General features: G+C 43.8%; 2 pseudogenes; both read left to right on the top strand.

Annotated features, from left to right (window-relative positions):
• Window positions 1–11,571: 11,571 nt before the first annotated feature.
• LOC119627255 (small ribosomal subunit protein uS8-like) lies at window positions 11,572–12,407 on the top strand (annotated as a pseudogene).
• Window positions 12,408–24,275: 11,868 nt separating this feature from the next.
• On the top strand, window positions 24,276–25,940 carry LOC103220146 (dnaJ homolog subfamily B member 12-like; annotated as a pseudogene).
• Window positions 25,941–26,798: the final 858 nt, after the last annotated feature.

Below are 26,798 nucleotides of genomic sequence, written 5' to 3'. Positions count from 1 at the left end.
CTGACTAGCTGTACTCCAGTCTAAAAATTGTGAGGGACAGATCGTTACCCTCAAACCCTCAGGTGCCCATCTCAGACCAGGGTGGCAGGGTCATGGTAGCACATGGCTGCTCTTGAGGGACCCATGGATATAAAGGAGAGGGAAGTGAACAAGGAGGAGCATCCAGAAAAATGGGGGTTTGGGGCAATCTAACAGAGAGGAAGAAAAGAAAAAGTGAAGGACACATGATGACTCTTACAGCTTCTGCTTAGAAGAGGACATGTCACTTCCACTCACAACTGATTGGCCCAAGCAAGTCACATGGCCAAGAGTGTCAAGGGATAAGGATTTCTCATTCTTCTGCAGGAGGGCCCGGTAGGGAAAGTACAGTACGTATGGGCAGCTAACATTTTTGTAACACTGCAAGAAAGGAGGCACTATTATTTGGGTTGTCTATAGAATAACCACTCCCAGGACCATAACAACATATCCGGGGATATGTGCCTCTCTCTTTACCATTTTAAAAGTACATTTTTAATACTCTCTTTTTATTTTTTTTTATTGAGACAGAGTCTTGCTCTGTCGCCCAGGCTGGAGTGCAGTGGCACAATCTCAGGTCACAGCAACCACTGCCTCCTAGGTTCAAGAAATTCTCCTGCCTCAGCCTCCCAAGTAGCTGGGATAACAAGTATGCACCTGCCTAATTTTTGTATTTTTAGTAGAGACACGATTTCGCCATGTTGATCAGACTGATCTCAAACTCCTAACCTCAAGTGATCCACCCACCTCGGGCTCCCAAAGTGCTGGGATTACAGACATGAGCCACCATGCCCAGCCCATGTTTTAAACTTTCAATCATTCATTTAATCTTCACAAGCCCATGAAGTATTGTGAGACTCAGGTAAAACATGTGACTTGGCTAAGATCTCCCAGCCAGCAAGTATTCAAGGTGGAATCTGGACCAATTTCATTTCATTCCAGATACAGGACCAAATTAAATTCCTATACTTTAAATCTCAGCTTTAAAGAAAAGGAAGAACAAAGGTAGATTATACTATCTGATTTCAAGACTTGTTATAAAGCTATAGTAGAAAAGGCAGTGATGGTATCAGAACAAAATAGAAAGTCAAGAAAAAACTTATATGTATATGGTAAATTGATTTTTACAAAGCTGCCAAGGCATTTCAATAGAGTAAAAACTAGACATCCAACAATGTCACAGTGGAGCTGGGAGAATCAAATAGGCATGGGCAAAAGAAAATCTCAATCTCTACCTCATAGTATCTCCAAAAAATTAAAATAAATTGGATCATAAACCTACACATAAGAGATAAAACTATAAAACAAACAGTAGAAAACATAGGAGAAAATCTTAGTAGCCTTGCGTTGGCAAAGATTTCTTAAAAATAGGGCACACAAAAAAATCGATGAATTGAACTTCATCACAACTTAAAATTTTACTCTTGAAAAGACACAGTTCAGAAACAAAATGAATGAGAAAAGACAGTTAAGGAATCAATAAGGAAAGTCAGAGACCAGGAGAAAATATTTGCAAAACAAACATCTGGTAAAAGATCTGTGTGCACAACACATCAAAAACTCTTGCTGGGCTCGGTGACTCACGCCTGTAATCCCAGCACTTTGGGAGGCCGAGGCAGGCAGATCACCTGAGGTCAGGAGTTTGAGATCAGCCTGACCAACATGGAGAAACCCTGTCTCTACTAACAATACAAAATTAGTGGGGCGTGGTGATGCATGCCTGTAACCCCAGCTACTCAGGAGGCTGAGGCAGAAGAATCGCTTGAACGCGGGAGGCAGAGGTTGCAGTGAGCTGAGATTGCACCATTGCACTCCAGCCTTGGCAACAAGAACAAAACTCCGTCTCAAAAAACAAAGCAAAACAAAACAAAAACAAAAACAAAAAAACTCTTATAACTCTATAAGAAAAAATGGGCAAAAAAAATGAATACATACTTTATAAAAGATATATAAATGAAAAGCACATGCAAAGATGTTCAACGCGATTATTCAATAGAGAAATGCAAATTAAAGCCATAGTGAAACACCACTGTGTATACACACATTGGAATGGTTAAAATTTAAAAGACTGACAATATCAAACACTGATGAGGATGTGGAGTAAGTGGAATTCTCATACTTTGCTGGTGGGAGTACAGACACTTTAAAAAAATAATATGGCTGGGCAAGGTGGCTCATGCTTGTAATCCCAGCACTTTGGGAGTCTGAGGTGGGAGGATCCCGTGAGCCCAGGAGTTTGAGACCAGCCTGGGCAACATAGTAAGACCCTGTCTCTAAAAAACAATTTGTTTTAATTAGCTGGGCATGGTGGTGCATACCTGTAGTCCCAGTTACTTGGGAGGCAGAGATGGGAGGATTGCTTGAACACAAAAGGTCAAGGCTGTAGTGAGCTATCATGGTGCCACTTCCATCCAGCCTGGGCAACAGAGGAAGATCCTGTCTCAATAAATAAATAAATAAATAAATAAATAAACAAACAAACAATATGACTCTCTCTCTCTCTCTCTCTCTCTTTCTTTCTTTCTTGATAAAGTTTCACTCTTGTTGCCCAGGCTGGAGTGCAATGGTGCAATCTTGGTTCACTGCAACCCTTGCCTCCCAGGTTCAAGTGATTCTCCTGCCTCAACCTCCTGAGTAGCTGGGATTACAGGCACCCACCACCATGCCCAGTTAATGTTTTGTATTGTTAGTAGAGACGGGGTTTCACCATGTTGGCCAGGCTGGTCTTGAACTTCTGACCTCAGCTGGTGAAGTGATAAATTGTGGTACATCCATACAACAGAATACTACTCAGCAATAAAAAGGAATGAACTACTGACATATGCTGAAACATGGACAAATCTCAAATGCATTATGCCAAGTGCAAGAAGCCAGACTCAAAAGCTACAAACTGTATGATTCATTTCTGTGAAATTTTTTCTAAAAGATAAAACTAGGGTGACGGAACCACATCAGTGGTTGTCAGGGTCTAAGAGGTGGGAGTAGGAGATTGACTAAAATTAGGAAGGAAGAACTGTGTGGGAGTGACAGACATGTTCTACATCTTGATTGTGATGTGGTTCACAAATGCCTACATTTGTCAAAGCTCATCAAATTGTGCACATGATATTGGTGAATTTTATGTTATATAAACGATACCTCAATAAAGCTCACAAAAGTAAAGGAAGGAAAATCTGACCAACTGTTTTCTGCCCTTTCTGAAGTCCTCCTGTTCTTGCTTGTACATTGTATGCTATATGGGCATCCTTTTTTGAAGTGTGGTTTTCCCCTAATTGTTCACTAATATGGTTTGGTTCTGTGTCCCTACCCAAATCTCATCTTAAACTGTAACCCCCACAACCTCCACATGTCGAGGGAGGAACTTGGTGAGAGGTGATTGGATCATGAGGGTCCTTGTGATAATGAGTGAGTTCTCACGAGATCTTATGGTTTTATAAGGCAGTTTTCCCTGCTCTTGCTCGCTGTCTCTCCTGCTGCCTTGTGAAGAAGGTGCCTGCCTCCCTTTCGGCCATGATTATAAGTTTTCTAAGGCCTTTCCAGCTATGCAGAACTGTGAGTCAATTAAACCTCCTTTGTTTATCAATTACCCAATCTTGGGTAGTATCTTCAAGTTATAAATTACCCAATCTTGGGTAGCCCATCTTCAGTGTGAAAATGGACTAATAGATTCATCTTTCTAGCTAAAATGCAAATTCTCTGAATGGAAGGAGTTATTGCAAACAGACTTAAGCCAATCTGAGTATATACAATTTTGGTTCTGTTTGGTGGAAACAGTAGTCACTGAAGAAGCTGTTGGAGGTGGGTGAGGTTAGAGATGGGTGAGGTTTATCTGCTTCCCACACCCTCCCTGTCCCATGACATTGATGGGAAATCTCAAATCAAATTCTGCCACATATATGAACATTTACTAAAAAAGAACTTATTAACTAGTAAATGAAAGACAGTTTATAAAGCCTGTTCTTTAAGGACCGTGAAACCCAAGCTCTCTACCCTTTGAAGTGTTTTGGCCACTGTCTTATATGAAAAGTTTATCTGAGACAGATATGACAACATTCCAGAAACAAAACTCTGTTACCCTCATATGTGGCATTGGGCAACCAGACATCCTCCTAACCAGTGGCTGGATGTAGAACCAGTTAGGGATCAAGTCTCTGATGCCTTCTCTGAGGGTACAGGCAACAGGCCTTCCTAGATTTCTCTACCCTATTTATGTGAGTGGTTCTGAAGTATTTTATCCCCATCCACGCATCTCAAATATCTTCAATTTCGCCCAGTTGAGAGCCCACATTCACTATGCAGGCTACTAGCTACTACTTGAATTAATAAAACCCCTTTCTGACACTCACTATGCTAAGCCAAGCATAAGGTACTGATCAAGATATGGATATCATTGGTGCTCACAGCAGCTGCCTGAACTTCCTAATTGGAATGGAGCTGGCTATGCCCTGGTTGTGTTCTTGGCAAGAGGTGCTGCCCTTGGAGCTTCTACCAAATAGCACAAACTCAATATCTTCAGTCTATGCTGAACTTTGTGAAGATAAATTTAGATATCTTACTGAGAACATAGCCTCTCTTAAACTCTTCCCAAAATGTTCAACTTCTAATAGATGCTTAGTATCTGTTAAGGAGTATAAGCCAACCACATTAAGAACAGAGGGGTTTTAAGCAGAAAGAAAGGAGGTAAAGGAAGGATGGAGGGAGGAAGGAAAGAAGGGAAAGAAACAAGTGAGCATTGGCCTAAACTGCTTAAAATTGTTGCCTATGTGACTTTTAGCCCCCAGACCTTCCTTGCCTCTGAAGTTGCAGATACTTGGCCCCGGGCTCAGCTTCCGGCCCAGCTTTTTGGAAGGCTTTGGGGACTGGAGGTTTTTTTTCAAACAAAACCAAACATAAGGAAATGATTCTGTCTGTGAAAAGACTAAATCACTCTGTGTAAATAAAACTGGGGAATTTCTGGAGTGAAAAATAATTGCCAGAGGCTAATGAACAACCTAAAATTAGTCCAATTAGACCACAGAAGCAAGGCTCCTCTAGGTCTCTGAGTCTGCCATTTTAAGGAAGCTCCACTCCTTCACCTCCCAGTCACCTTCCAGATCCTTTCTTAAAGAAAACCAGTTCTGGGGTCCTGGAGTTGGAGCCCCTCAGGGTTGAGCTAAAAGGCAGGAAAAAGAAGTGATGGTGTGAATAGACAGAGCGCCAAGCAGTCCCTGGACCCCGAAGACTACCCTGACACCTACCATTTCTGTCATTTCCAGTTTGTCTTTTTTTTTTTTTTTTTGAGATGGAGTCTCTCTCTGTCCCCCAGGCTGCAGTGCAGTGGTGAGATCTCAGTATACTGCAACCTCCGCTTCCTGGGTTCATGTGATTCTCATGCCTCAGCCTCCAGAGTAGCTGGGATTACAGGGACCTGCCACCATGCCCGGCTAATTTTTGTAGTTTTAGTAGAGATAGGGTTTCACCATGTTGGCCAGGCTGATCTCAAACTCCCAACCTCAGGTGATTGGCCCACCTCAGCCTCCCAAAGTGCTGGGAGTATAGGCGTGAGCCACTGCACCTGGCCAAGTTTGTCTTCTTATGACAAGACAAAAGCTTTGGGATTCAAATCCCAGCCCTGCCATGCTCTAGGCCTATAGTCCTGGGAAAATCACTTAGCATTTATGAACCCTAGGTTCCTCATTTGTGAAAAACAAAAACAACACCAAACGAAAAAGACAAGCAAACAAACAAAACACAGTGCTTGCCTATAATGGCCATCCAATATTTTTCCTTGCCCAATATCCACCCCCTTATTTGTTTTTTGATTTTTTTTGTGTGTTTTTTTTTAATGGAGTCTCACTCTGTCACCCAGGCTGGAGTGCAGTGGCATGATCTCAGCTCACTGCAACCTCCACCCCTCGGGTTCAAGCAATACTCCTACCTCAGCCTCTGGAGTAGCTAGGACTACAGGTGCCCGCTACCATGCCTGGCTAATTTTTTTTGTATTGTTAGTAGAGACAGGGTTTCACCATATTGTTCAGGCTGGTCTCGAACTCCTGATCTCAGGTGATCTGCCCACCTTGCTCTCCCAAAGTGCTGTGATTACACGTGTGTGCCACCGTGCCTGGCCATCCTTTTACTTGTAATTGCACCCTGTTTATATTTGGTGGAACAGCTCCTCACCCACTCTTGGCCTATATGGCTCTGGTGATGCAAAATCAACACCATCCCCCAACCCATAGTTGAACAGGTTGTCACATGACCACGATCTGGCCAATCAGTATATTCTATCCTGGCCCCAGGGTGAAATGTTCAGTTATGAGTCAGGCACCCCACTGGGATCACTGAGACTCAGTCCTGAGACTTATTGGCACAAGCTTCTTTCTCTTCTAAACTCGAAGCTGAAAATGATGTGGACCCAGCGTTGCTGCGGTCACCACACACAGACAGGCTGCCTGAGAATGAGGCTGAGATGAGAGAGAAGGGCACCAAATCCTGACGGCACACTGGATAGCACCAGGCCTGAAGCAAGGTCTCCCCAGGGACTGGTCCATGATAGAAGGGAGTAAGTTCTACTTTTTACATAAACCAATTTGAGGTGGGATTTTTAATCATCTGAAAACCTTTCATTATGATTTCAGTGGACTCTGAAATCATAACGCCTGAGTTTAAATTGTGGCCCCATGCTTATTAACTGTTGGACTTTGAGTAGTTTACTTAATATCTCAATGACTCAGCTTCCTCATCTAATAAATGGATAATAATAGCACTAACTTCATAAAGCTGTTGTGAGGATTAAATTAGTGAATATACATAAAGCACTTATAATAATGCCTGGCACATAGAAAATGTATATTGGTGTTAGGTTTTTTTTTTTTTTTTTGAGACCAAGTCTCGCTCTCTTGCCCAGTCTGGAGTGCAATGGCGCCATCTCGGCTCACTGCAATCTCCACCTCCCGGGTTCAAGTGCTTCTCCTGCCTCGGCCTCCCAAGTAGCTGGGATTACAGGCACCCACCACCATGCCCAGGTAATTTTTGTATTTTTAGTAGAGATGGGGTTTCATCAGGTTGGCCAGGCCGGTTTCGAACTCCTGACCTCAGGTGATCCACCCGCCTCGGTCTCCCAAAGTGTTGGGATTATAGGCGTGAGCCACCACTCGTGGCCCAAAACAGGGTTTTAAGCAAGGAGGTGACATCTGACTTTTGTTTCTAAAGATCACTCCAGTTTTTGTGTTGGAAGTAGACTGTGGAGCAAGGGTAGAAACGGGAAGACAAGTCAGGAAGCCCTTGCAGTATCCAGGAGAAAGATAATGCATCTCTCAGCATGTTGGCTTTATTCTCTCACACCATCTTTCTGCTGATGAAGGAACTATGTCTGCTGGTGGCTTCTAGGCTCACCATCTCACAGCTTATGACCGGAGGGCAACGGGCTTCTTCTGTTTAATTCAAATTTTGAAAATAAATAAGTAAAGTACAGTGGAGGGTATGTACCCACTCTACATTCCACTTGTCACCCTACCACAGATCTAGCACACACACAGCTGCCACTCGTTGAATGCATTTTGAAAAAAAATAAGTAGCACATAAACATGCAGACTTCTACCAGGTTGATAGTGTGAGATGGATTGTAGTGCATCGTTTACAGCCTCTTGCTTGTTCTACTTTATGACCAATGGCTACATGTGCAAATTTGACTAGATAAATCTCACAGGGGTGGCCAATGACCATGAGAGAAGCATACAGTCATACCCAGAGAATTGGGTTCCTGGCCTCATTGCCATCATCTCCTTGTTGAGTTATTCTTTTCTAGACAATGAGAAGATATATACAGTTTCCATCTTAGGCAATGTATTTTGAATCATAACAGGCAATTTTATGATATCAATAAAAGGAAGAAGCTACTGTCAAATATTGTATCAACATTTTTATCCAAAAGAATAAGGGCAGAATCATCAAGTAAGGCATAGAAGAGGACAGGGAGGACATATTAAAAATAGGGAGTGTCGAAATCAGACCCTGAAAACCAGCAGCTCAATAATTGAACCTGTAGACATGTACTGTTTGGCCAGCACAGTAGTGACCCATTTGTTGATTTTAATTTTTTAAGTTACTGGCTGATATGTACATAACAGGGTTTTTCATAGGAACTCAGATCTCCAATTTCTAGTTAAAATGTTGTAGTGTACTCCAGATATCTGGCAGTGCTGAGCCAACTTTGCCCAGTTCCTGATCCCTGGAGCAAGATTCCCTGGAGAAGGAGCCTCTCATTGTATGGTACCTCCTTAGCCCCCATAAAAAAAAAAAAATTAGAACTTGAACCTCTAATGTTTTTTTTTTTTTTTTTGAGACAAAGTCTAGCTCTGTCACCCAGGCTGGAGTGCAGTGGCACGATCTCGGCTCACTGCAAGCTCCGCCTCCTAGGTTCACACCGTTCTCCTGCCTCAGCCTCTCATTAGCTGGGATTACAGGCGCCCGCCACCACACCCGGCTAATTTTTTGTATTTTTAGTAGAGACGGGGTTTCACCATGTTCGCCAGGATGGTCTCGATCTCCTGACCTTGTGATCCGCCCGCCTCGGCCTCCCAAAGTGCTGGGATTACAGGCGTGAGCCACCACGCCCGGCCTGAACCTCTAATTTTTAAGTATATTTTCTGAGACACCATACAAAATCCAGAATAGTGTTCTAGAACTAACATGGTAAAAGAAATCTCAAACCATGGGAATGCAAAACTTATGAGTAAGAACAGACATTTTCAATTAGGTGCATTTATATCATAGAACAAGTATAAAACAGGATAATGTGTTAATTTTGGCACATCTATCACGAATGAGACCCTTAGTCATGCCAAATCACAGAGATAAATTTAGAGTCATTCAAATCCATTAGGATTATTAGCTCCTACATAAGAAAAGCAGTATTAATAAACTCCAGCCTCAGTGTAAACCAGTTCTTTGGCCCATGTCTGTGTTTTTAAGCCATAACTACAAAATGTCTAGGGTTTGGGTAGATACATCAGAACCAGGAACTGGAGTTGACTCAAATTATGAACCAAAAATTCAAAGAGATTTCTGAAACCGAGTACTGAACTGAAATACAACATTATGTTTTTCTAAATTGTGGACTCATCCAAAAGGATTTCCATGAAAACCAGTAAAATCCTACTGAACTACCATGAGCTAAAACGGAACCAGTTTTCTAAAATGATTTAACCAGAACATCAGAACTAAACCAGTATTTTTTGTTTGAATATCTTCTGATAAATATCTTTAAAAGCTTACATATTTCTGTTTTGATTATTGTGCATATCAAAATTGTAGGAAACAACATTTCAATCAATAATTAACTCTTAAATTCCAGCGGATACTGCTACTTGCCTACTAAGTACCCATTCCATCCTCTTTCTTTAACAAAACCCAGATTTATTAAAGGAGACAATGTATCCAACTTCCTTTTTTTTTTTTTTTTTTTTTTTGAGACAGAGTCTCACGCTGTCGCCCAGGCTGGAGTGCAGTGGCGCGATCTTGGCTCACTGCAAACTCCGCCTCCCGGGTTCACGCCATTCTCCTGCCTCAGCCTCCTGAGTAGCTGGGACTACAGGCGCCCGCCACCGCGCCCGGCTAATTTTTTTTGTATTTTTTAGTAGAGACGGGGTTTCACTGTGGTCTCGATCTCCTGACCTTGTGATCCGCCCGCCTCAGCCTCCCAAAGTGCTGGGATTACAGGCGTGAGCCACCGCGCCCGGCTCCAACTTCCTTTTCCTAACCTCCCTTGGAACCACATGTGGCCACTTACCTAAGTTTCAAACTATGAGATTTAAGTGGAAGTCGAGTGGAACTTCCAGGAAAACCTTTTGCCATGGATGCATTCTACATTCTTCCATCTTGGAATTTAGTTGAGCTGTATGGCTATAGCTTCAGTATCATAAGATAAATTTAAGGATGGAAGTCATACACGAAGAATTGTAAAACAGAACCAGAGCAGATGAGAACATTGTTGTCACCCTAAAGGTCCAAATTTCTTTCACAGATAAATAAATCTTTATTGTATATAAGCTAATGTTTTGGGGATTTTCTGTTATATGTAGTCACACCATATCCTAACTGATAAAGATAGCACATGCTAATATTATAGAAAGCAACTCAGTACATGTTTTTAATTTAACAAATATTCATTGAATACCTACTATGCACCAAGAATTGCATTAAGGATACTGACATATCTCTTGCTCTCATGGAATACAGAAGAAAGAAAATTTGGCTAGGCAACTAGATGCAGACTCAGCCCAACTATTAACTAATACAGTCTTTGTACTTGGAGAAGTCACTTGACTTTTCTAAGCCTTAGGTGCTTCTTGCATAACATCTTGGGGTTTGACCACATTTTTCTAAGGTCACTTCCAGCTCTCTCATTCCATGATTCAGTTGGTTTTCATAGAAAGTCTGCCATTTCCTTGCTACCCATAGAGACTCACCCACGCTCAGTCCCCAAAGGCCAGTGAATATACACCTCCCTGCATAATGGAGCAGGAAAATGCGAAAGAGAAACAGAGATGCAAATCCCGAGCTGTCATCGCATCCTTAGGTGGATTTTCATTTGGCCCTCGACATTCTTTTAAATTTGGATGAGATGCCAAGATTTTTTAAAGAGGTGATTCTGGACTGGGTGCGGTGGCTCACACCTGTAATCCCAGAATTTTGGGATGCCGAGGAGGGTGAATCACAAGGTCAGGAGATCAAGACCATCCTGGCCAACATAGTGAAACCCTGTCTCTACTAAAAATACAAAAACTAGCTGGGCGTGGTGGTGCGTGCCTGTAGTCCCAGCTACTCAGCAGGTTGAGGCAGGAGAATGGCTCGATCCAGGGAGTCGGAGGTTGCGGTGAGCCGAGATTATACTACTGTACTCTAGCCTGGGTGACAGAGCAAGACTCCGTGAAAGAAAGAAAGAAAAAGAGAGAGAGAAAGAGAGAAAGAGAGAGAGGAAGGAAGGAAGGAAGGAAGGAAGGAAGGAAGGAAGGAAGGAAGGAAGGAAGGAAGGGAGGGAGGGAGGGAGGGAGGGAGGGAGGGAGGGAGGGAGGGAGGGAGGGAGGGAGGAAGGAAGGAAGGAAGGAAGGAAGGAAGGAAGGAGTAACTTTATGTAAAGTTATGGGTTTCCAGCTTCTCTGAAACTTTCCTAGAAGATCCAGCAGCACCAGGCCTTCTTTCTTCCATGGTCACAGGAGATGGGAGCAGAGTTGTCTAAAGTTGAGTTGTGTTCGTCCCCACCCCTTCCAGTTATCTTGCACCCATGTTTTCAATCATTTTCTCTCCCAAGAGAGCCCTTGTTGGTATATGAGTTTGAGGTCCTGTTTCAGCCAGCCATAATTGTCTAATTTCAGGGTCCCCTGTGTAGTGTCAGCACTGCTTTAATAACTCTGCTAGAGTATTTATTAGATTCCACAACCAGCAGTGAGAAAAGCCAAGAAACAACACAACTGACATCTAAGAACACCGAAAAGGCTCAGGAATAGTCAGTACCAGCTACTTCTGGAAGTGGAAGGTTAAAGTAGGGCTAGAAAAGGAATACTGGTTGAAAACTCAATTAAAAAGCAGTTCAAAGAGACTGCCACTTTGGCTAAGATGGAATAGCAGACCAAATTTACTCTTCTTCCACCAAATGCAACTTATAAAATAGACAAATATATGAAACAGTTGTTCTGAAGACATTGGGTATACGGCAATGAAGTATACCAATTCCTGAGAGACAGGAAATAAACAAAATGAGCTCTTTGAGTGCCCCGGCTTACTGGCTTGAGAAAGTTTCCAGGTCCACCCAAGATTGGCAGAATATACATTTTTTTTTAAGTACACAAAAAAACATTTACCAAAATAGTCCAATTCTGGGCCATAAAATGAATTTCAATAATTTAAAAGGGTTCAAGTTATACAAAGTATGCTCTGTGACCAAAATGAAATCAATAGGAAAAATATATCTCAATAACACTGTGTGCTCTCCCCTCCCATCGTCTTTCCTTTATCTCTCTGCACCGCCACAATGGTGTGCATGAATGTTCAGGCTGATGCTCTCAAGAGCATCAACAATGCTGAAAAGAGAGGCCACGAACTCAGGTTCTTATTAGGCTGTGCTCCGAAGTCATCGTCCAGTTTTTCATTGTGATGATGAAGCATGGTTACATTGGCAAAATTGAAATCATTGGTGATCAAAGAGCTGCCTCACAGGCAGGCTAAACAAGTGTGGCGTGATCAGCCCCAGATGTGATGTGCAACTCAAAGATCCAGAAAAATGGCAGAGTAATCTTCTTCCATCCCACCAGTTTGGTTTCATTGTACTGACAGCCTCAGCTGGCATCATGGACCATGAAGAAGCAAGACAAAAACACACAAGAGGGAAAATTCTAGCATTCTTTTTCTAGAGATGTAATAGAGATTTACAAACAAAATGCCTCTTGGACAAAAAAATAAACAAACAAATAAATAAATAAAATCTCAAAAACACCCAAATGTTTGAAAACTAAATAACTCACTTCTTAACCCATGGGTCAAAGAAGAAATCAAAGATAAATTAGCATTGTGAACTGATGCAAAAGAAAACACAACATATCAAAATGGGTGGGGTGCAGGGAATGCAGAACTTAGAGGGAAATCCATAGCACTCAACTGTCTAAAGTAGGAGAAAAAGAGTGCTCAAATCAACAACCTCAGCTTCCTTTTTTTTTTTTTTTTTGAGACGGAGTCTCGCTCTGTCGCCCAGGCTGGAGTGCAGTGGCCGGATCTCAGCTCACTGCAAGCTCCGCCTCCCGGGTTTACGCCATTCTCCTGCCTCAGCCTCCCGAGTAGCTGGGATTACAGGCGCCCGCCACCTCGCCCAGCTAGTTTTTTGTATGTTTTTAGTAAAGACCGGGTTTCACCGTGTTCGCCAGGATGGTCTCGATCTCCTGACCTCGTGATCCGCCCGTCTGGGCCTCCCAAAGTGCTGGGATTACAGGCTTGAGCCACCGCGCCCGGCCCATAGCCTCCTTCTTTCTTAAGAAACTACAGAAAGAAGAGAAAGTGAAACTCGGAGTAAGCAGAAGAAATAAATAATAATAATACCAAAATTTTAAAGAAGTCATACTAATTCTATATGAACTCTTCCAGAAAGCTAAAGGGAGGGGTGGGGAATCCTATGAGATCAGCATTCTATGAATCAAACCAAAGACATTGCAAGAAAAGAAAACTTATGCCGGGCGCGGTGGCTCACGCCTGTAATCCCAATACTTTGAGAGGCCGAGGCAGGCGGATCACAAGGTCAAGAGATCGAGACCATCCTGGCCAACATGGTGAAACCCTGTCTCTACTAAAAACACAAAAGTTAGCCGGACGTGGTGGCACACACCTGTAATCTCAGCTACTCGGGAGCCTGAGGCAGGAGAATCGCTTGAACCTGGGAGGCAGAGCTTGCAGTGAGCCGAGATCACGCCACTGTACTCCAGCCTGGGCGACAGAGCGGGACTCCGTCTCAAAAAGAAAAGAAAACTTATGAATGTAGGTGCACATTTCTTAAAACAAAATTTTAGCAAATTGATTTCAATTATATACAAAAAGAATCATATATTTTAACCAAGAAGGCTTTATCCCAGAATTGCAAGATTAGTTTAACATTTGAAAAATTTCAGGGTGGGGCACAGTGGCTCACACCTGTAATCCCAGTACTTTGGGAGGCCGAGGCAGGCAGATCACCTGAGGTCAGGAGTTCGAGACCCGCCTGACCTACATGGTGAAACCCCGTCTCTGCTAAAAATACAAAAAAATTAGCTGGGCATGGTGGCGTGCCTGCAGTTCTAGCTACTCAGGAGGCTGAGGCACGAGAATCACTTGAACCCGGGAGGTGGAGGTTGCAGTGAGCCGAGATTGCACCACTGCCCTCCAGCCCGGGGGACGGAGCCGGACTCTGTCTCAAAAGAAAGAAAAGAAAAAAAGAGAAGAAAAGAAAAGAAGGAAGAAAGAAAGGAAGAAAGGAAGAAAGAGAAAGAAAGAAAGAAAGAAAGAAAGAAAGAAAGAAAGAAAGAAAGAAAGAGAGAGAGAGAGAGAGAGAGAGAGAAAGAAAGAAAGGAAGGAAGGAAGGAAGGAAGGAAGGAAGGAAGGAAGGAAGGAAGGAAGGAAGAAGAAAGAAAGAAAGAAAGAAAGAAAGAAAGAAAGAAAGAAAGAAAGAAAGAAAGAAAGAAAGAAAGAAAGAGAAAAAAGAAAAGAAAAATCTTGGCTGCACATGGTGGCTCATGCCTGTAATCCCAGAACTTTGGGAGGCCGAGGTGGGAGGACTGCTGGCACTCAGGAGTTCAAGACCAACCTGGGCAACATGGCAAAACCCCATCTCTACAAAAAAAGAAAAAAAAAAAAAAATTAGCCGGGCACAGTGGCACATGCTCATAGTCCCAGCTACTTGGGGCGGGGTTGGGGTGGTGGGAGGTTGTTGAAGCAGGAAGATCACTTGAGCCCCGGAGGTCGAGGCTGCAGTAAGCCGTGTTCGCACCACTGCTCCAGCCAGAGAGACAAAGTGAGACCCTGTCTCAAAAAAAAAGCATTTGAAAATCAATCAATTTAATTCACTATATTAACAAATTAAAGGTCAGGTGTGGTGGCACACACCTGTAATCCCAGCACTTTGGGAGGCCAAGGCGGGAGGATCACTTGAGATCAGGAGTTCAAGACCAGGCTGGCCAACATGGTGAAACTCCATCTCTACTAAAAATACAAAAAAATTAGCCAGGTGTGGTGGCAGGTGCCTGTAAACCCAGCTACTCGGGAGGCTGAGGCAGGAGAATCTTTTGAACCCCAGAGGTGGAGGTTACAGTGAGCCAAGATCACGCCACTGCACTCCAGCCTGGGTGACACAGTGAGACTCCGTCTCAAACAAACAAAAAAACAAACAAACAAAAATTTAAAAAGAAAAACCATGTGACCAGCTCAATACATACAAAATAAGCATTTAACCTCCATTCCTGATGAAAATTTTCAACAAACTAGGAACAGATGGGAACTTCTACAACCTGATAATGGATAACTACGAAAACCCTACAGCTAGCATCATACTTAATGGTGAAAGACTGACTGCTTTCCCCAATATCAGAACAAGGAAAGAATGTCTGCTGTTACCACTTATATCCAACACTGAACTTGGTGAGATGTAAATTTTCCCCAATTTAATCTATAGCTATAATAAATCCAAGTCAAAATCCCAGCAGACTTTTTATATTTTTTTATATTACACATTAAATCATACATATATGTATACATTAACATTTACATTTTACATTATATGATTCATTTCTACATTAACAATGTGTTTTTTAAAATTGACAAGCTGATCATATAATTCATTTAGGGACAGGCGCGGTGGCTCATGCCTTGGGGCGGGGTTAGAGGTGGAGGGAGGTTGCTGAAGCAAGAAGATCACTTGAGCCCGGGAGGTGGAGGCTGCAGTGAGCCGTGTTCGCACCACTGCTACTTGGGGCGGGGTTAGGGGTGGAGGGAGGTGTGGTGGCTCATGCCTATAATCCCAGCACTTTGGGAGGCTGAGGTGGGCAGATCACTTGAGATCAGGAGTTCAAGACCAGCCTGTCCAAGAAGGTGAAACCCCATCTCCACTAAAAAGAAAAAAATTAGCCAGGTGTGGTGGCGGGCGCCTGTAGTCCCAGCTACTTGGGAGGCTGAGGCAGGAGAATGGCTTGAACCCGGGAGGTAGAGGTTGCAGTGAGCTGAGACCGTGCCATTGCACTCCAGCCTGCATGACAGAGCAAGACTCTGTTTCGAAAAAAAAAGATAATAAAAAATAAAAATATAATTCGTTTAGAAATGCAAAAGATTTGGAATAACCAATTCAACTTTGAAAAAGAAAAAATATGGAGAATTTACCCTATGTAACTTTAAGACTTAATATAAGCTACAATAATCAACATAGTGTGGTACTGAATTCAAAAGAGACAAATAGAAAAATAGATTAGAGACTAAGAAACAGTAACTTGCGTAAGTGCAAAGGCAATTTGATGGGGGAAAACAGTCTTTTTTGACAAATAGTGTTGAAATAATTGGATATTCATGTACAAAAAAGAAAAAAAAAACCCAGAACTTTGACCCATCTCACACTATACAGAAAAAATTAACTGAAAATGGTTCAGGAACATGGCACTCCCCTGTAGTCCCAGCTACTCCAAAGGCTGAGGTAAAAGGACCATTTCAGCCCTGGCTTCAAGGCTGCAGTGACCTATAATCATGCCACTGAATTCCAGCCTGGACATCAGAGTGAGATTTTGTCTCCTTTTTTTTTTTTTGGAGACAGAATCTCGCTCTATCGCCCAGGCTAGAGTAGTGCAGCGGTGCAATCTCGGCTCACTGCAACCTCTGCCTCCCAGGTTCAAGCAATTTTCCTGCCTCAGCCTCCCAAGTAGCTGGGACTACAGGCACGTGCTGCCACGCTCAGCTAATTTTTTTATATTTTAGTAGAGACCAGGTTTCACCGTGTTGCCCAGGCTGGTCATGAACTCCTGAGCTCAGGCAATCCGCCCACCTCGGCCTCCCAAAGTGGTAGGATTACAGATGTGAGCCAGGGCACCCGGCCGAGACTCTGTCTCTTAAAAAAAAAAAAAAAAAGAAAGAAAGAAAATTAATTAAAAATAATTTACTCAAAATGGATCACAGACCTAAACCTAAAACCATTAATATCTAAGGAAACACACACACACACACCCAAGAGAAACTCTTTGTGACCTTGGGTTAAGCAAATATTTCTTAGAAACAGCACCAAAAGCAAAATCAATAAAAGAAAATCAATACATTGGACTTCATCAAAATTAAGAACATGTATGGAAGATTCTAAAATCGCTTATGGAGAAAAAAAGAAATAAAACTGAGAACATTTGCTCTTTGAAAGACATTGTTAGGAGAATGAAAAGGCAAGCTGCAGACTAGGAGCAAATATATGCAAGTCACACATTTGATAACAGATTTGTATCCAAAATATGTAAAGAAATCTCAAAACTCAATAAAAAAACAAAACAACCAAATTTTATAAATGGGCAAGAGATTTGAACGATTTACCAAAGAGGATATACAGATGGCAAATAAGCACATGCAAAGATGCTCAACATCATTAGTCATTAGGAAATGCAAATTAAAACCATGAGATACCACCACATACTCATTAGAATATCTAAAATTTAAACGACTGACCAAATCACATGTTGGCAAGATGTTGAGCAACCTAGAACTTTCTGGTTCACTGCTGGTGGAAATATGAAATGGTACAACCAGTTTGGAGAACAGTGTGGCAGTTTCACTAAAGGTTAAACATGTTGTTCAAAGTTCAACTAAAAAAAAAAAAGTTAAACATACACCTGCCATAAGGCTCAGCCATTCCATTCCTAGGTGTTAACCCAAGAAAAATGAAAAACTATGTCCACACGAAGACCTGAACATGAATGTTCATAGCAGCATTATTTGTAATAACCAAAAACTGGAAACAATCCAGATATCCTTCAACAACTAAATGAAAAAACGAATTTTGGTGTATGAATCCAACGAGATACCACTTAACAATAAAAAGGAATGAACTATTGATGTACTCAACGACATGAATGAAACTCAAAGTAATTATGCTGAGTGAAAAAAGGCAGAATCCCTCCCCACTAAAAAGAGCAAGTACTATATGATTACATTTACATAAAATCTTAGAAAATGCAAACCAATCTAGTGGCAGAAAGCAGATCAGCAGTTGCCTGAGTAGGCAGTGGAAACTTGAGGGGCAACTAATATGCTCACTGTCTTATTTTTTTTTTTTTTAGGTGGGGGACAGGGTCTCACTCTGTCACTCAGGCTGGAGGGCTGTGGGGTGATCACAGCTCACTGACTGCAGCCTCGACCTCCCAGGCTCAAGTGATCCTCCCACCTCAGCCTCCTGAGTAGCTGGGACTACAGGCATGCACCACCATGCCCAGCTAATTTTTTTTTTTTTTTTTTTAGATGGAGTCTCGCTCTGTCACCTAGGCTGGAGTGCAGTGGCGCGATCTGGGCTCACTCCCAGCTCCTCCTCCTAGGTTCACGCCATTCTCCTGCCTCAGCCTCCCGAGTAGCTGGGATTACAGGCGCCCACCACCAAATCCAGCTAATTTTTTGTATTTTTTTTTTAGTAGAGACGGGGTTTCCCCATGTTAGCCAGGATGGTCGCGATCTCCTGACCTCATGATCCACCCGCCTCGGCCTCCCAAAGTGCTGGGATTACAGGCGTGAGCCACCGCGCCCAGCTACGCCCGGCTAATTTTTAAATTTTTTGTAGAGACGGAGGTCTCACTTTGTTGCCCAGGCTGTTCTCAAACTCCTGGACTCAAGCCATCCTCCTCCCTTGGACTCCCAAAATGCTGGGATTACAGGCATGAGCCACCATGCCCAGGTGCTCATTATCTTGACTGTTTATAATTTCATGGGTGTATACATATGTCAAAACTTATCAAATTGTACATTTTAAATAAGTGACATTTATTTTATGTCAATTATATCTCAATAAACCGGTTTTTTTTTTAAAAAAAATAACAATTTGATCCTTAGCTGCCTTCCCCAACTCTGTGCAACTGGGCAACTGCCCTCCCACAATCCTGCCACTAGGCTTAAGGTTTATTCTCTGGAGGAAGTTAATGGAGCCTCTAAGGACTGACTGGAGGACAGCGGGCACCATTGATGGCAAGGAATTACAACAAAAAAAGGAAAGTCCACAGAACCAATGCTGAGACTCACTGCTCTTTAGCCCCACCTGGGTCCCAGGACCCTGGCAGCCAGGTCTATCTCCTTGAGCAGAAGACTGGAAGACTTACTGGCCCAAGAAGAAATACTCAAACATCCTGACATTGGAGGTAGCAGAGCCAGATAACCCTATGGGGAAGATAGCAGCTCCACTCACAAGATCAGAGCCTCTATTTGGCTTTTTAATACCCTACTCTTAAATATAAGCAGACAGCTAAAATTAGAATTGCACTGTTCTGAGAACATGAAAGGTCAAGAAAGGCTTGTACAGGGGGCTGGAGAGCACTGTCAGAAAGATACATTATATTCTTTAGAAAGAAGTCCTTTTAAAATGCCAAAACCAGAAAAACCATGAAGTAGCAATTTAAGCAAATTAGGATGTGTGAGGATAAATATTACAAGAATCAGCTGAAAGAATTGGAAGTGGTTGCCTCTTAGGAAAGGAAAATAGGGAGGAATGAGGAAATTACTGCAGCAACAAGTGTAGGAGAATTATGTGGTTCTTTAAATTATGTGCCCGTGGGCCGAGCATGGCGGCTTATGCCTGTAATCCTAGCACTTTGGGAGGCCAAGGTGGGAGAATCACTGGAGGCCAGGAGTTCTAGACCATGCTGGGTAATGTAGCAAGACTCTGTTTCTACAAAAGAAAAAAAAAAATTATCCAGGCATGTGACATGCATCTATCTAGCTATTTGGGAAGCTGAGGTGGGAAGATCACGTGAAGTCAGGAGTTTGATGCTACAGTGAGCTATGATCAAGCACTGCACTCCAACCTGGGTAACAGAGTGAGACCTTGTCTCTTAAAAATATATTAATTTAAAAATAAAAAAATTATGTGCCCATGTAACTTTGATTAAAACTGGGGAAAAAGTGAAAGAAAATTCATTACAGATGAATAAAGTTCTTGAAAAATCAATGGGTAGGATAATCACATGTCTGTGTTTGCCAGAAACATTCCCAGTTTTCATCTATTAATAGCACTCCCTTTTACTCTCAAAACATGCCCATTTGGCTAATTTTATGATGTGTGAGGTTGACACCTCCTGAATCCACTGATCAACCTTAACATCACCTTAACATCAGACACAGTGTCCTCCTGATACGATGCAGCAGGAAGTACACGATTCCACCTATGAAATATCCTTGCCAAAAAAAAAACCAAAACTTGAATCTCAAGTCTCCCGGTCAGGGTTTCTCAACCTCAGCACTACTGACATTTGGGGACACATAATTCTTTCTTGTGGGCAGCTGTCCTGTGCACTGCAGGATGTTTAGCAGCATCCCTGGCCTCTACCCACTAGATGCCTGTAGCACCCCCACCCCCAGGTGTGACAACCAAAAGTCTCCAGGCATTGCCAATGTCCCCTGGGAGGTGAGGGAAGCAGAGTCTCCCCCAGCTGAGAATCACTGTTGTCTACATCTTCAGCACCAATGTACAGGAAACAGGATGGAAAAATAGGTTGAAGGACACCAGCAGAATATACCAGTCACATTCAGAACATGGGAAGTTCTGAAGGACAGATGACCCAACTATGTCAACAAACAAATGGCATGGGGAAGGTCTAGGGGAGGGACCATGACAGTATAAAAGCCCTTAAAAAATGTCAACGAACACAATGTGTGGACTTGTTTGGATTCTCATTTAAACAAACTGCAAAAAGACATTTTTGACACAACCGGAGAAAACTGAGTTCGAAGGTATTATGACACTAAGAAATAACGCTAATTTTGTGGATGTGATAATGGTAACTATGGTTACAGTATTTTTTAAAGCTTTCTGTTACAGACACATATTGCTGTACTCGTGGATAAAGTGTTACGATGTCTATCTGGTTGCAGTGGGGGGAAAATGGGGACTAGATAAGACAACATCGAATCGGCGACCGGTATTGACATTGAGTGACGGGTACATAGATGTTCATTATACTCTTCTCTCAACTTTTGTGTATGTTTGAAAGGTTTTGTGATAAAAACTGAAATGTAATAAATCAAATCCATGAAATTAACAAAGCATGGCTCAATGGGAAGTTTCCAGAGTTTGCAGCTGTATCCCTGGCTCCTCCACTAATAGTTCTGTTCATTTTAAGCAGGGAAGTCGCTTCTCTGGCCTACAGAAAAAGGATCTTGAATTGAGAGATGTTCATAGTTTCTTCCAAGTGAGATTTTTGATGACTCTGTGACATTTCTTGAATAAGTGTGCTGAGTAACAGCCCTGAGGACCCAGCAGTCTCAAAAGCTTGACTTTGTGGTAGAGATGCTGGTGGACTCGCTGGTGGTGAGTGCTGGCCCAGGGCTCCCAGGTTCAGCAACGTGCCCCCTCCTCAGCCCCTTCACTAGTTTAGAAGTAGCAAGATCAACTGCCTCGGAACATTCTGAATTAGAAAGCGCCTGCTGAATAAGGCTTGCGTCAAGCTTCTCTTTAAGCGGCTGTGGCTGCAGTTTGAGTAACTTGTCAGGAAAGTGTGAACTACAAGTCAGTATTACAAAAGTGTTTATTTTCAGCCTTTCCAAAAAACAGTGAGAAAGAGGAAAGCATGCATAATAAAGCAGCCGGGCATCTGAGGCAAAAGTTGGCTTTTCCTTAATCCTCTCCTCCCATCCTCCTACCCTTTTTGACTACAGGTACCCCTTTTCTGTGAACTTGAATGCAGCCTCCCACAGGCTTGGACAAAAGAACGAGCAGGAAGAGGACAGTTGGAACAGGATGGAGGAAAGAGGTAGCCCTCATAGGTGGGGGTGCAGAGCTCAGAGTGGAAAAGGAACAGCAGAAGTCCTGTTCTCCCATGCCCTTTTCAAGTCCTGCTACAACAAAATGATGAGCTCGGAACTGCCTGCCAACTGCCACAAAGGGAACCCTTATCACAGAGAGCTCCCCGAAACACCCGTGGAAACAGCGTCCAAAAGATCTCTGCTCGTGCTTTGAAGAATGCAGAAAACTTTCCTTGCCGCCATATGTGGAGCATTGCCCACAGAGAAGGGAAGGGGGAAACACACCCATCTCCTCCCCTCCATCCCCAACTTGGGCCCCAACTAAAACCTCAGCCTGTCTCCCTCAGCCTATCACAAGGGCTCCCAGCAGTCTTCCATCCATGAGGGTGGCCTTCCGCAAATGCAAGCCTGCCTGAGCTACTTACTCTACTCTTTAAGATATTTTCACAAGTCCTCATAGCTGGGGGGAATAAGATCCAGTGTACAGAAGTTCCAGTAGAGGCAGTGAATACTAGTGATTTAAAAGCATCCTCAGAAATCACAGGTGATGCAAGAACCCCTGGATAAACCTAGAATGAGTTTCTCTACAATATTCAGATGCCAGGCCTAGGGCCAGAGCCAAAGGAATCCCACCTAGACTCTGGGGCCCTTGGCTTTGGGCCTGTTCCCCAGCTTCTCCTATGCTGCAGCTCTTCCATCTCCCCAGAAGAGAAGTGGTGGGGGCGGGGGGGGGGTCAGTTACCAAACAGCAAATCCCTCCCTGAAGAAAGTGCCGTGGAAGGGGCAGCCCCAAACAGTAGGTCCCCCAGCCTGAGGGAGTACGAAGGATGGAGGAGCAGCCCCAGGAAGGCTAAAGTGTGTATTCCAAAAGTCTTGTACACCTGAGTTGTCAATCAAAGCAGTTCAGCTGGCAGCCCAGAGACCAGCAGCAGAGGCAAACAAGAGCCCCGAAGGGTAGAGGGAGTCAGAGAGGCAGCAGAAGGTGGATCAGGTCAACTCTGAAGATGAAGTACAAATGCCTAAGGGGTTTTATCCTCCTTCAAAAAATGTGTAATTACCCAAGTAATGCATGAATAAATTCTACTGAGAAAATACATCACTTCAGGGCTGGGCTTGGTGGCTCACACCTGTAATCTCAGCACTTTGGGAGGCCAAGGTGGGTGGATCACCTGAGATTGGGAGTTCGAGACCAGCCTGACCAACATGGAGAAATCACATCTCTACTAAAAATACAAAATTAGCCGGGCGTGGTGGCACGCACCTGTAATCCCAGCTACTCGGGAGGCTGAGGCAGGAGAATCACTTAAACCTGGGAGGCAGAGGTTGTGGTGAGCTGAGATAGCGCCATTGCACTCCAGCCTGGGCAACAAGAGCGAAACTCCGTCTCAAAATAAATAAATAAATAAATAAATAAATAAATAAATAAATAAATAAAATACATCACTTCAGATTAAACTGCTATGTTGGTTAGGATGTGTTTTATTGTAACAGAACACCTGGCTAACAGTAGTTTAAGAAACAAAGGCTTTTAAATATCTCAGGAAACAATAAGTTTGGAGAAAAACAGTTTCTGCTTTGGAAAAGAAAGAAGGTATCAAGATGCTGGGGTGGGCCAGGATTATGCCTATAATCCCAGCAGGTTGGGAGGATGAGGCAGGAGGATTGCTTGAGCCCAGGAATTCGAGACCAGCCTGGGCAATATAGTCAGACCCCCATCTCTATAAAAAATAAAAAATTAGCCAGGTGTGGTGGCACATACTTGTGGTGTCCACCGCAGGAAGATGAGGCAGGAGGATGAGTTGAGCCCAGGAGCTTGAGGCTGCAGTGAGTTATGATGGTGCCACTGAACTCCAGCGTGAGTGATAGAGCAAGATCCTATCTCAAAAAAAAAAAAAAAAAAAAAAAAAAGGCAGAGTGCAGTGGCTCATGCCTATAATCCCAGCACTTTGGGAGGCGGAGGCCAGTGGATCACCTGAGGTCAGGAGTTCAAAACCAGCTTGACCAACATGGAGAAACCCCACCTCTACTAAAAAAAAAAATACAAAATTAGCCAGGCGTGGTGGCACATCCCCGTAATCCCAGCTACTCGGGAGGCTGAGGCAGGAGAATTGCTTGAACTGGGGAGGTGGAGGTTGTGGTGAGCTGAGGTCATGCCACTGCACTCCAGCCTGGGCAACAAGAGCGAAACTCCGTCTCAAAAAAACAAAACAAAACAAACAAAAACAAAAAAATAAGATGCTAAACTGATGTCTCTACATTTCTCCATTTCTCCTGGCCTTTTTTTTTTTTTTTTTTTTTTTTTTTTTTTTTGAGATGGAGTCTTGCTCTGTTGCCCAGGCTGGAGTGTAGGAGCGCAATCTTGGCTCACCACAACCTCTGCCTCCCAGGTTCAAGGAGTTCTTCTGCCTCAGCCTCCCAAGCAGCTGGGACTACAGGTGCTCGGACCACAACCAGCTAATTTTTTATTTTTAGTAGAGACGGAGTTTCACCATGTTTGTCAGGCTGGTCCTGAACTCCTGACCTTGTGATCTGCCCGCCTCGGCCTCCCAAAGTCATGTGATTACAGGCGTGAGCCACCATGCCCCGGCCTCTCCTGACCTTTTCCCCTGGGTCACAAGATGGTTGCTGTAACTCCAAGCATCACATTTCCAAAAACTCCATCCCAAGGCAAAAAGGAAAGGGAGAAGCAGAACTCTTCACCTTCATCTACTTACTTCATCTACTATACCCTGTCTGTTATTAGAACAACAACAACAAAAATACTTCTTAAAAGTCACCAGCAGTTTCCATACTCTGGTTCTGCCATGTAATCCAACAAGGATGAAGCCGAGCTCTGTATCAGCATTGCCCTCAAGGCCATCCAGCGCAACCAGCCCGACCAGGTGCTCCTCTTCCTGGAGAAGGCACAGTGGCTGTACCCAATGCCGCGAGTTTGCATCTTGATGGAGTCCCTCAACTAGGAACCACAAACTGCTGGTGACTAGCCCCAACCCAAAGACGCAACCCATGCCACCCACAGGAAAGCAGGTGGGACCGATGCTCCCTAGGCCAATGGTGAAGCTGGAGGAAGACAGAGCACCAAAGGCTACACTGCAGAAGGAGTTGCAGCTGTGGAAAGGGTCAAGCAATGTAAGGATTACTATGAGATCCTGGGGGCGAGTAGGGGGGCCTCAGATGAGGACCTGAAGAAGGCCTACCACAAACTGGCCCTTCAAATTCCACCCAGACAAGAACCATGCACCTGGCGCCATTGAAGCTTTCAAAGTCATTGGCACAGCATATACAGTACTCAGCAACCCAGAGAAGAGGAAGCAGTATGGCCCAGCGCGGTGGCTCATGCCTGTAATCCCAGCACTTTAGGAGGCCAAGGTGGGCAGATCATGAGGTCAGGAGTTTGAGACCAGCTGGTTTGAGACCAGCCTAGCTAACATGGTGAAACCCTGTCTCTACTAAAAATACAAAAATTAGCTGGCCGTGGTGGCCCATGTCTGTAATCCCAGCTACTCAGGAGGCTGAGACAGGAGAATTGCTTGAACCCAGGAAGCAGAGGTTGCAGTGTACTGAGATTGAGCAATGCACTCCAGCCTAGGCGACAGAGCAAGACTGTCTCAGAAAAGAAAGAAAGAAGAAAGGAAGGGAGGGAGGGAGGAAGGGAGGAAGGGAGAGAGAGAGAGAAAGAGAGAGAGAGAGAGAAAGAGAAAGAAAGAAAGGAAGGAAGCAGTATGACCACTTAGAAAGAGTGAGAAAGAAAGATGGAAAGAAAGAAAGAAAGAAAGAAAGAAAGAAAGAAAGAAAGAAAGAAAGAAAGAAAGAAAGAAAGAAAGAAAGAAAGAAAGAAAGAAAGAAAGAAAGAAAGAGAAAGAAAGAAAGAGGAAGCAGTATGACCATTTTGGCGATAACAGGAGCTGGGCAGCCAGGCCCGGCATCGGCAGGGGACTTCCACCGCGGCTTTGAGGCTGACATCTCCCCCGAACACCTCTTCAACATGTTCCCTGGCAGTGGCTTCCCTTCTAGTAAGTCCACATCTACAGCAATGGCCGCATGCGCTATACCTCCCAACAAAGGCAGGGCCTCAGGGAGAAGCAGAGTGACCGCGGGCTAGGGGTGTTTGTGCAGCTGATGCCCATCCTCATCCTCGTGTCAGCTCTCAGCCAGCTCATGGTCTCCAGGCCACCCTACAGTCTGAGCCCAAGACTGTCTGTGGGCCACATCACAGGCGAGTCACTGACCACCTGAGCACTTTCTCCGAGGAGTACACAGGTTCCAGCCTCCAAACAGTCAAACCGAATGTGGAAGATGATTATATCGCCAACCTCTGGAACAACTGCTGAAAGAGAAGCAGAAGAAGGAGGGCTTGCTGTACTGGGGCCGCTGCTTTGGTGACACAGATATGTACCACAAAGCACAGAAGATGGGCGGCCCCCTGCTGCAGCTGACTGTCACAGGTGCAGGCCTCCCTGCATAGATAATCTGGGGCCAGCCACGCCACTGAGGTCCAAACTATGAAATTCTTGGAGAATTGTTGGTGACATGCACTGAGCCAAGGTGATGGACTATATTTAAGGAAAGACACACAAAGAAACAAAATTAAAATAGAATTGGAAGCCAAAAAAAAAAAATAGTCAATACCAGACTAGGTCACATGCCTACCCCTAGACAAATCACAGGCAAAGGGGAGTGGTATAAGCATACTTGGCTTAGATCAATCATGATTTGACACGTGGACCTACCTTCCCTGAGCACAGTGCTGCCCTTTGATACCTGAACAAGATTTGAGTTGTTAGCATTAAAGAAGGGGGTGAGTGGGAAATGGCTGTTACTAAGAAGCCAGTACTATCTACCACAACTGAAGTCCCCTTTGACCAACCTCCGAATCTTGAACCGCCTCCCACCTCTCCAGAGCAAACCACTCTTACCAGTTTGATGTATATTATTCCAAACTTTGCATATGGACATATACGTATAACAAAATACCATAAAAGACATGGGGCATTTAATAGACTTTTTTTTTTTGAGGCAAAGTTTCGCTCTTACCACCCAGGCTAGAGTACAATGGTGTGATCTCGGGTCACTGCAACCTCCACCTCCCAGGTTCAAGCATTTCTCCTGCCTCATCCTCCCAGAGTAGCTAAGATTACGGGCATGCACCATCATGCGCGGCTAATTTTTGTATTTTCAGTAGAGATGGGGTTTCACCACGTTGGCCAGGCTGGTCTGGAACTCCTGACCTCAGGTGATCTGCCCGCCTTGGCCTCCCAAAGTGTCGGGATTACAGGCGTGAGCCACTGCACTGCACCTTAATAGACTTATGATAGTGTATGTGGTTG

The sequence above is a fragment of the Chlorocebus sabaeus genome, chromosome 14 (assembly GCF_047675955.1).
Source record: "Chlorocebus sabaeus isolate Y175 chromosome 14, mChlSab1.0.hap1, whole genome shotgun sequence".
NCBI lineage: Eukaryota > Metazoa > Chordata > Mammalia > Primates > Cercopithecidae > Chlorocebus > Chlorocebus sabaeus.
The sequence above is the reverse complement of the archived record's forward strand: the minus strand, read 5'-3'. Positions and strand labels throughout refer to the sequence as shown.